At 37.1% G+C, this 11103-nt stretch overlaps 2 non-coding genes across 2 annotated transcripts; one reads left to right on the forward strand and one right to left on the reverse strand.

Annotated features, from left to right (window-relative positions):
• Window positions 1-2657: 2657 nt before the first annotated feature.
• LOC130949930 (small nucleolar RNA R71) lies at window positions 2658-2761 on the reverse strand. The gene has a single exon (XR_009073489.1). It is a non-coding gene; the product is annotated as a small nucleolar RNA R71 (small nucleolar RNA).
• Window positions 2762-9922: 7161 nt separating this feature from the next.
• LOC130956583 (small nucleolar RNA R71) lies at window positions 9923-10030 on the forward strand. The gene has a single exon (XR_009077170.1). It is a non-coding gene; the product is annotated as a small nucleolar RNA R71 (small nucleolar RNA).
• Window positions 10031-11103: the final 1073 nt, after the last annotated feature.

Here is an 11103-nt window from a genome sequence, read left to right on the forward strand (position 1 = left end):
CTACATATAGCTTGCCATGGAAAGGAGTAAAAAGGATTGGATAAAGACAGTAGAAAAGCAGAGATTCAAAAGGAGCACAGCATCTTCATACACCTATCTGAAATTCCCACCAATGATTTACATAAGTATTTCTATCTTTATTTTCTAGTTATTTATTATTATTATTCAAAAACTCCATAACCAATTATTATCCGCCTAACTGAGATTTACAAGATGACCATAGCTTGCTTCATACCAACAATCTCCGTGGGATCGACCCTTACTCACGTAAGGTTTATTACTTGGATGACCCAGTGCACTTGCTGGTTCGTTGTGCGAGGTTGTGAAGAAAGTGCTGAGTTATAAACGCACATACTAAGTTGAATGCCATTATTAGAGATCACAATTTCATGCACCAAGTTTTTGGCGCCGTTGCCGGAGATTGTTCGAGTTTGGACAACTGACGGTTTATCTTGTTACTCAGATTAGGTAATTTTCTTTCTGTTTTATTGTCAAAAATTTTTTAAAAATAAAAAAAATTTCTCCCTCTATTTTCAAAAAATCCTTTAGAGTTTTTAAGAATGAATTCTTGAGTTTCAAAATGGTATGCTGAATCTTGGCTGGCCATCAAGCTTTAGACTAACCTGGTATGATTCTTGGAATTTTGATTGAGGACTTTGAATTCATTACTTCCTTTTTCCTATATTTTTTCGAAAAAAATAAAATAAAATACAAAAAAATATATAAAATCATAAAAACCAAAAATATTTTGTGTTTCTTGTTTGAGTTTTGTGTCATGTTTTAAGTTTGGTATCAATTGCATATTCATCTTGTTCTTGCATTTTTCGAAAATTCATGCATTCATAATGTTCTTCATGATCTTCAAGTTGTTCTTGGTAAGTCTTCTTGTTTGATCTTTAAATTTTCTTGTTTTGTGTTGTATGATGTTTTTCATGTGCATTTTTGCATTCATAGTGTCTAAGCATTAAAGATTTCTAAGTTTGGTGTCTTGCATGTTTTCTTTGCATCAAAAAATTTTTCAAAAATATGTTCTTGATGTTCATCATGATCTTCAAAGTGTTCTTGGTGTTCATCTTGACATTCATAGTGTTCTTGTATGCATCATGTGTTTTGATCCAAAATTTTCATGTTTTGGGTCATAATTGTGTTTTCTCTCTCATCATTAAAAATTTATATATATATATATATATATATATATATATATATATATATATATATATATATATATCTTTTCCTTTTTTCTCTCAAAATTTAGAAAATTTGAGTTGACTTAGTCAAAAATGTTTTTAGTTAGTTCTTATAAATCAAGTCAAATTTTCAATTTTAAAAATCTTATCTTTTCAAAATCTTTTTCAAAAATCAAATCTCTTTTACTTTTATCTTATGATTTTCAAAAATTTAAAACTATTTTTCAAAATCTTTTTCTTATTTTATTTCAAATTTTTGAAACTTAACAAACAAGTAATGTGATTGATTCAAAAATTTGAAGTTTGTTACTTTTTTGTTAAGAAATGTTCAATCTTTAATTTCTAGAATCATATCTTTTAGTTTCTTGTTAGTCAAGTAATTAAATTTTAATTTTAAAAATCAATTCTTTTTTTCAAAATATCTTTTCTATCATATCTTTTTCAAAAATTTTATCTTTTTCAAAAATTTGATTTCAAAATATCTTCTTATCTTCTTATCTTTTCAAATTTGATTTTCAAATCTTTTTCAACTAACTAACTGACTTTTTGTTTGTTTCTTATCTTTTTCAAAATCACCTAACTACTTTTTCCTCTCTAATTTTCGAAAATCTCTCCTTCCTTTTTAAAATTATTTTTTATTTAATTAATTGTTTTAAATTTTAATTTTAATTTTATTTCCCTGTAATTTTCGAAAATCATTAACCCTTTTTCACAATTAATTTTTGAAATTCTCCCCCTCTCATCTTCTTCTATTTATTTATTTATTTACTAACACTTCTCTTCATCTCACAAATTTGAACCCATCTTCACCCTTGTGTTTGGATTCTTAACGCTTCTCCTTCTTCTATTCCCTTCTTCTTCTACTAACATAAAGGAATCTCTATACTGTGACATAGAGGATTCCTCTTCCTTTTCTATTCTCTTCTTTCTCATATGAGCAGGAACAAGAAAAAAGGCATTCTTGTTGAAGCTGATCCTGAACCTAAAAGGACTCTGAAGAGAAAACTAAGAGAAGCTAAATTACAATAATCCAGAGACAACCTTGCTGAAATTTTCGAACAAGACAAGGATATGGCAGCCAAACCCAACAACAATAATGCAAGAAGGATGCTTGGTGATTATACTACACCTACTTCCAAGTTTGATGGAAGAAGCATCTCAATTTCTGCCATTGGAGCAAACAATTTTGAGCTGAAACCTCAACTAGTTGCTCTAATGCAACAAAAATGCAAGTTTCATGGACTTCTATCAGAAGATCCCTACCAGTTTTTAACTGAGTTCTTGTAGATCTGTGAGACTGTTAAGACTAATGGAGTAGATCCTGAAGTCTACAGGCTTATGTTTTTCCCTTTTGCTGTAAGAGACAGAGCTAGAACATGGTTGGACTCACAATCTAAGGATAGCCTGGACTCTTGCGATAAGCTGGTCACGGCCTTCTTGGTTAAATTTTTTCCTCCTCAAAAGCTGAGCAAGCTTAGAGTGGATGTTCAGACCTTTAAGCAAAAAGATGGTGAATCCCTCTATGAAGCTTGGGAAAGATACAAGCAGATGACCAAAAAGTGTCCTTCTGACATGTTTTCAGAGTGGACCATGATAGATATATTCTATTATGGTCTGTCTGAGTTCTCTAAGATGTTATTGAAATGGTTGTAAATAACCAATTCATGTACACTTCTAAGAGGAATTCCGTGAATAATGGGATGCCTCAGAGGAAGAGAGTTCTTGAAATTGATGCTCTGAATGCCATATTGGCTCAGAACAAAATGTTGACTCAGTAAGTCAACATGATTTCTCAAAGTCTGAATGGATGGCAAAATGCATCCAACAGCACTAAAGAGGCATCTTCTGAAGAAGACGCTTATGATTCTGAAAACCCTGCAATGGCAGAGGTAAATTACATGGGGGAAGCCTTTGGCAACACCTATGACCCCTCATGGAGAAATCATCCAAATTTCTCATGGAAGGATCAACAAAAGCCTCAACAAGGCTTTAATAATGGTGGAAGAAACAAGTTTAGCAATAGCAAGCCTTTTCCATCATCTTCTCAGCAACAGACAGAATTTTGAGCAGAGCACCTCTAACTTAGCAAATATAGTCTCTGATCTGTCTAAGGCCACTTTAAGCTTCATGAGTGAAACAAGGTCCTCCATCAGAAATTTGGAGGCACAAGTGGGCCAGCTGAGTAAGAAAGTCACTGAAACTCCTCCTAGTACTCTCCCAAGCAATACTGAAGAGAATCCAAAAAGAGAGTGCAAGGCCATTGACATAATCAACATGGCCGAACCTAGAGAGGAAGGAGAGGACGTGAATCCAAATGAGGAAGGCCTCAGGGGACGTCTCTCAAGCAAGAAGGAGTTCCTTATTGAGGACTTAAAGGAATCTGAAGGTCATATAGAGACCATAGAGATCCCATTAAACCTCCTTCTACCATTCATGAGCTCTAAAAACAATTCTTCCTCTGAAGAGGATGAAGATGTAACTGGAGAGCAAGTTGCCCAATATCTAGGAACTATCATAAAGTGAATGCCAAGTTGTTTGGTAATGAGACATGGGAAGGTGAACCTCCCTTACTCATTGGTGAACTAGATACATGGGTTCAGCAACTTTACCTAAAAAAAAAAAACAAGATCCTGGTAAATTCTTAATACCCTGTACCATAGACACCATGACCTTTGAAAAGGCTCTGTGTGACTTAGGGTCAGGCATAAATCTTATGCCACTCTCTATAATGGAGAAGCTGGGGATCATTGAGGTACAGCCTGCCATATTCTCATTGCAAATGGCAAACAAGTCAGTAAGACAAGCTTATGGATTGGTAGAGGACATGTTGGTAAAGGTTGAAGGCCTTTACATCCCTGCTAATTTCATAATCTTAGACACTAGGAAGGAGGAGGATGAATGCATCATCCTTGGAAGACCTTTCCTAGCCACAACAAAAGCTGTGATAGATGTTAACAGAGGAGAATTAGTCCTTCAATTGAATGGGGACTACCTTGTGTTTAAGACCCAAGGGTGTTCTTTTTAACAATGGAGAGGAAGCATGAAAAGCTTCTCTCAGTACAGAGTCAAACAGAGCCCCCACAATCAAACTCTAAGTTTGGTGTTGGGAGGCCACAGCCAAACTCTAAGTTTGGTGTTGAATCCTCACATTTAAACTCTAGGTTTGGTGTTGGGAGTCTACAACATTGACCTGATCACCTTTGAGGCTCCATGAGAGCCCACTATCAAGCTAGTGACATTAAAGGAGCGCTTATTGGGAGGCAACCCAATTTTTATTTATCTTATTTTATTTTTCTTTTATTGTTCTTTTATGTTTTATTAGGTTCATGATCATGTGGAGTCACAAAATAAATATTAAAATTAAAAACAGGATCAAAACCAGCAGAAGAAAAAGCACACCTTGGAGGAAGGGCTTACTGGTGTTTAAACGCTAATAAGGAGCATCTGGCTGGCATTCAACGCCAGAACAGAGCATGGATCTGGCATTGAACGCCAGAAACAAGCAACATCTTGGCGTTTAAACGCCAGGATAACACCCTGAGGAGAGCTGGCGTTCAACACCAGAAACATGCTGCAAATGGGCGCTGAACGCCCAAAACAAGAATGAAGCTAGCGTTCAACGCCAGAAACAAGCATCAATCTGGCATTGAATGCCAGAATTGCATGAAAAGGGCGTTTTACATGCCTCATTGGTGCAGGGATGTAAATCCTTGACACCTCAGGATCTGTGGACCCCACAGGATCATCTCAGGATCAGTGGACCCCACAGGATCCCCACCTACCTCAACCCACCCTCTTTCTCTTCTCCACACAATCCAATAAACACTCTTCCCCAAAACCCTTCACCAATCAATTCAATCTCTCTTCCCCATCACCTCTTCACCACTCACATCCATCCACTCTTTCCCATAAACCCCACCTACCTTCAAAATTCAAAATCTCTTTCCCACCCAAACCTACCCTAAATAGCCAAACCTACTCCCTCTCCCTTCACTATATAAACCCCTCTATCCTTCTTCATTTTCACAAACCACAACCCTCTCTTCTTCACCTTGGCCGAAACCACACACTTCTCCCTCTCCTCCATATTTTCTTCTTCTTCTTCTTCTTCTTTCTTCTCTTGCTCGAGGGTGAGCAATATTCTAAGTTTGGTGTGATAAAAGCATAGCTTTTTTTGTTTTTCTATAACCATTGATGGCACCTAAGGCCGGAGAAACCTCTAGAAAAGGGAAAGGGAAGACAAAAGCTTCCACCTCCGAGTCATGGGAGATGGAGAGATTCATCTCCAAAGCCCATCAAGACCACTTCTATGAAGTTGTGGCCAAGAAGAAGGTGATCCCTGAGGTCCCTTTCAAGCTCAAGAAAAATGAGTATCCGAAGATCCGACATGAGATCCAAAGAAGAGGTTGGGAAGTTATGACCAACCCCATTCAACAAGTCGGAATCTTAATGGTTCAAGAGTTCTATGCCAATGCATGGATCACTAGGAACCATGATCAAAGTGTGAACCTGAATCAAAAAAATTATCTTACAATGGTTCGGGGGAAATGCTTAGATTTTAGTCCGAAAAATGTGAGGTTGGCGTTCAACTTGCCCATGATGCAAGGAGATGCACGCCCCTACACTAGAAGGGTCAACTTTGATCAAAGGTTGGACCAAGTCCTTATGGACATATGTGTGGAAGGAGCTCAATAGAAAAGAAACTCCAAAAGGCAAGCAGGTTCAATTAAGAAGACTGGACCTCAAGCCTGTGGCTAGAGGATGGTTGGAGTTCATCCAACGCTCCATCATCCCCACTAGCAATCGATCCAAAGTTACTATAGATCGGGCCATCATGATTCATAGCATCATGAATGGAGAGGAAGTAGAAATTCATGAAGTCATCTCCCTTGAATTCTATAAAATAGCCGAAAAGTCCTTCACCATGGCAAGGCTAGCTTTTCCTAATCTTATTTGCCATCTATGTTACTCAGCTGGAGTTATCATAGAAGGAGACATCCCCATTGAGGAGGATAAGCCCATCACTAAGAAGAGGATGGAGCAAACAAGAGAGCCCACTCATGGATCCCAAGAGACGCATGAGGAAGCTCATCACCAAGAAATCCCGGAGATGCCTCAAGGGATGCACTTTCCTCCCAACAACTATTGGGAACAACTCAACACTTCTCTAGAAGACTTGAGTTACAATATGGATCAATTAAGGGTGGAACATCAAGAACACTCCATCATTCTCCATGAAATTAGAGAAGATCAAAGAGCAATGAGGGAGGAGGAACAAAGGCAAGGAAGAGACATAGAAGAGCTCAAGGACATCATTGGTTCTTCAAGAAGAAAGCGCCACCATCACTAAGGTGAACTCATTCCTTGTTCTTATTTCTCTGTTTTTCGATTTTTAAGCTTTATGTTATCTATGTTTGTGTCTTTATTACATGATCATTAGTATGTAGTAACTATGTCTTAAAGCTATGAATAATTCCATGAATCCTTCACCTTTCTTAAATGAAACATGTTTTTAATACAAAAAGAACAAGAAGTACATGAATTTCGAATTTATCCTTGAATTTAGTTTAATTATATTGATGTGGTGACAATACTTTTTGTTTTCTGAATGAATGCTTGAACAGTGCATATTTTTGATCTTGTTGTTTATGAATGTTAAAATTGTTGGCTCTTAAAAGAATGATGAACAAAGTAAAATACTATTGATAATCTGAAAAATCATGAAATTGATTCTTGAAGCAAGAAAAAGCAGTGAATAGTAAAAGCATGCGAAAAAAATGGCAAAAAAAATAATAGAAAGAAAAAGAAAAAGCAAGCAGAAAAAGTCAATAGCCTTTAAAACCAAAAGGCAAGGGTAAAAAGGATCCAAGGCTTTGAGCATCAATGGATAGGAGGGCCCAATGAAATAAAATCCAGGCCTAAGCGGCTAAATCAAGCTGTCCCTAACCATGTGCTTGTGGCATGCAGGTCCAAGTAAAAAGCTTGAGACTGAGTGTTTAAAGTCGTGATGCAAAGCAAAAAGAGTGTGCTTAAGAGCTTTGGACACCTCTAACTGGGGACTTTAGCAAAGCTAAGTCACAATCTGAAAAGGTTCACCCAGTCATGTGTCTGTGGCATTTATGTATCCGGTGGTAATACTGGAAAACAAAGTGCTTAGGGCCACGGCCAAGACTCATAAAAGTAGCTGTGTTCAAGAATCAACAAACTTAACTAGGAGAATTAATAACACTATCTGAAATTCTAAGTTCCTAGAGATGCCAATCATTCTAAACTTCAATAGATAAAGTGAGATGCCAAAACTGTTCAGAAGCAAAAAGCTACAAGTCCCGCTCATCTAATTAGAATTAATATTCATTGATATTATGAGCTTTATAGTATATTCTCTTTTTTTTTATCCAAATTGATTTTCAGTTGCTTGGGGACAAGCAACAATTTAAGTTTGGTGTTGTGATGAGCGGATAATTTATACGCTTTTTGGCATTGTTTTTAGGTAGTTTTTAGTAGGATATAGCTACTTTTAGGGATGTTTTCATTAGTTTTTATGCTAAATTCACATTTCTGGACTTTACTATGAGTTTGTGTGTTTTTCTGTGATTTCAGGTAATTTCTGGCTGAAATTGAGGGACCTGAGCAAAACTCTGATAGAAGGCTGACAAAGGACTGCTGATGCTGTTGGATTCTGACCTCCTTGCACTCGAAAAAAATTTTCTGGAGCTACGGAACTTCAAATGGCGCGCTCTCAATGGCGTTGGAAAGTAGACATTGAGAGCTTTCCAGCAATATATAATAGTCCATACTTTATTCGTGATTAAATGACGTAAACTGGTGCTCAACGCCAGTTCCATGCTGCATTCTGGAGTCAAACGCCAGAAACACGTCACGAACCAGAGTTGAACGCCAAAAACACGTTACAACTTGGTGTTCAGCTCCAAAAGAAGCCTCTGCACGTGTAAAGCTTAAGCTCAGACCAAGCACACACCAAGTGGGCCCCGGATGTGGATTTCTGAATCAATTACTTACTTCTGTAAACCCTAGTAGCTAGTCTAGTATAAATAGGACATTTTACTATTGTATTAGACATCTTTGGTCTCAGTTTATTCGATTATTCATCTTAGGAGGCTATTGATCACGTTCATGGGGGCTGGCCATTCGGCCATGCCTGGACCACTATCACTTATGTATTTTCAACGGTGGAGTTTCTACACACCATAGATTAAGGGTGTGGAGCTCTGCTATACCTCGAGTTTTAATGCAATTACTACTATTTTCTATTCAATTCAGTTTATTCCTGTTCTAAGATATTCGTTGCACTTCACCATGACGAATGTGATGATCCGTGACACTCATCATCATTCTCACCTATGAACACATGACTGACAACCACTTCCGTTCTACCTCAGACCGAACGCATATCTTTTAGATTCCTTAATCAGAATCTTCGTGGTATTAGCTAGAATTGATGGCGGCATTCATGAGAATCCGGAAAGTCTAATCCTTGTCTGTGGTATTCCGAGTAGGATTCAAGAATTGAATAACTGTGACAAGCTTCGAACTCGCGATTGCTGGGCGTGACGACAAACGCAAAAGAATCAATGGATTCTATTCCGGCATGATCGAGAACTGACAGATGATTAGCCGTGCTGTGACAGAGCATTTGGACCATTTTTACCAAGAGAATGGGATGTAACCATTGACAACGGTGATGCCCTACATATAGCTTGCCATGGAAAGGAGTAAAAAGGATTGGATAAAGGCAGTAGGAAAGCAGAGATTCAAAAGGAGCACAGCATATTCATACACCTATCTGAAATTCCCACCAATGATTTACATAAGTATTTTTATCTTTGTTTTCTAGTTATTTATTATTATTATTCAAAAGCTCCATAACAAATTATTATTCGCCTAATTGAGATTTACAAGATGACCATAGCTTGCTTCATACCAACAATCTCTGTGGGATCGACCCTTACTCACGTAAGGTTTATTACTTGGACGACCCAGTGCACTTGCTGGTTAGTTGTGCGAGGTTGTGAAGAAAGTGCCGAGTTATAAACGCGCATACTAAGTTGAATGCCATTATTAGAGATCACAATTTCATGCACCAACCTTGTTTCACTCATGAAACTTAAAGTTGCCTTAGACAGATCAGAGACTATGTTTGCTAAGCTAGAGGAGCTCTGCTCAGAATGCTCTGTCTGTTGCTGAGAAGATGATGGAAAAGGCTTGTTATTGCTAAGCCTATTTCTTCCACCATTATTAAAGCCTTGTTGTGGCTTTTGTTGATCCTTCCATGAGAAGTTTGGATGATTTCTCTATGAAGAATTATAGGTGTTCCCATAAGGTTCACCTATGTAATTTACCTCTGCCATTGCAGGGTTCTCAGGATCATAAGCTTCTTCTTCAGAAGATGCCTCTTTAGTACTGTTGGATGTATTTTGCCGTCTATTTAGACTTTGAGAAATCATGTTGACTTGCTGAGTCAACATTTTGTTCTGAGCCAATATGGCATTCAGAGCATCAATTTCAAGAACTCCCTTCCTCTGAGGCGTCCCATTACTCACAGGATTCCTCTCAGAAGTGTACATGAATTGGTTGTTTGCAACCATTTCAATAAGTTCTTGAGCTTCTGTAGGCATTTTCTTTAGGTGAATGGATCCACCTGCAGAATGTTCCAGTGACATCTTAGAGAACTCAGATAGACCATAATAGAATATATCCAGAATGGTCCACTCTGAAAGCATGTCAGAAGGACACTTTTTGGTCATCTGCTTGTATCTTTCCCAAGCTTCATAGAGGGATTCACCATCTTTTTGTTTGAAGGTCTGAACATCCACTCTAAGCTTGCTCAGCTTTTGAGGAGAAAAGAACTTGGCCAAGAAGGCCGTGACCAGCTTATCCCAAGTGTCCAGGCTATTTTTAGGTTGTGAGTCCAACCATGTTCTAGCTCTGTCTCTTACAGCAAAAGGGAAAAGCATGAGCCTGTAGACTTTAGGATCTACTCCATTAGTCTTAACAGTCTCACAGATCTGCAAGAACTCAGTTAAAAACTGGTAGAGATCTTCTGATGGAAGTCCATGAAACTTGCAGTTCTGTTGCATTAGAGCAACTAGTTGAGGTTTTAGCTCAAAATTGTTTGCTCCAATGGCAGGGATTGAGATGCTTCTTCCATCAAATTTGGAAGTAGGTGTAGTATAGTCACCAAGCATTCTCTTCGCATTATTATTTTCGGCTTCCATCTCCTCTTCCTTTTCGAAAATTTCTGTAAGGTTGTCTTTGGATTGTTGTAATTTAGCTTCTCTTAGTTTCCTCTTCAGAGTCCTTTCAGGTTCAGGATCTGCTTCAACAAGAATATTCTTGTCCTTGCTCCTGCTCATATGAAAAAGAAGGGAACAGAAAATAATAATAGGGATCCTCTTTACCACAATAAAAAGATTCCTTTATGTTAGTAGAAGAAGAAAAGAATAGAAGGAGAAAAAGAGGAAAATTCGAACTCAGAGAGGAAGAGCGGTTCAAATTTTAAGATGAAGAGAAGTGTTAGTAAATGAATAAATAAATAGAAAGAGATGAGGGAGAAGAGTTTTCGAAAATGAACTAAAATAAAAGAAAAATATTAAAGTTAAAATTCGAAATTTAAGAAAAGGAATAAAATAAAAATAAAAATTTGAAACAATTAGTAAAAAAAGAATTTTGAAAAAGAGGGAGGTAGTTTTCGAAAATTAGAGAGAGGAAAGATAAGAAGTTAGAAAAGATTTTGAAATTGATTTTGAAAAAGATATGATTTGAAAAAGATATTTTAAAAAGATATGATTGAAAAAAGATATTTTGAAAAAGATTTGAATTTTTAAAATTAAAATTGATTACTTGACTAACAAGAAACTAAAAGATATGACTCTAGAATTTAAAGATTGAACCTTTC

This window comes from Arachis stenosperma, chromosome 1, assembly GCF_014773155.1.
Source record: "Arachis stenosperma cultivar V10309 chromosome 1, arast.V10309.gnm1.PFL2, whole genome shotgun sequence".
Taxonomy (NCBI): domain Eukaryota; kingdom Viridiplantae; phylum Streptophyta; class Magnoliopsida; order Fabales; family Fabaceae; genus Arachis; species Arachis stenosperma.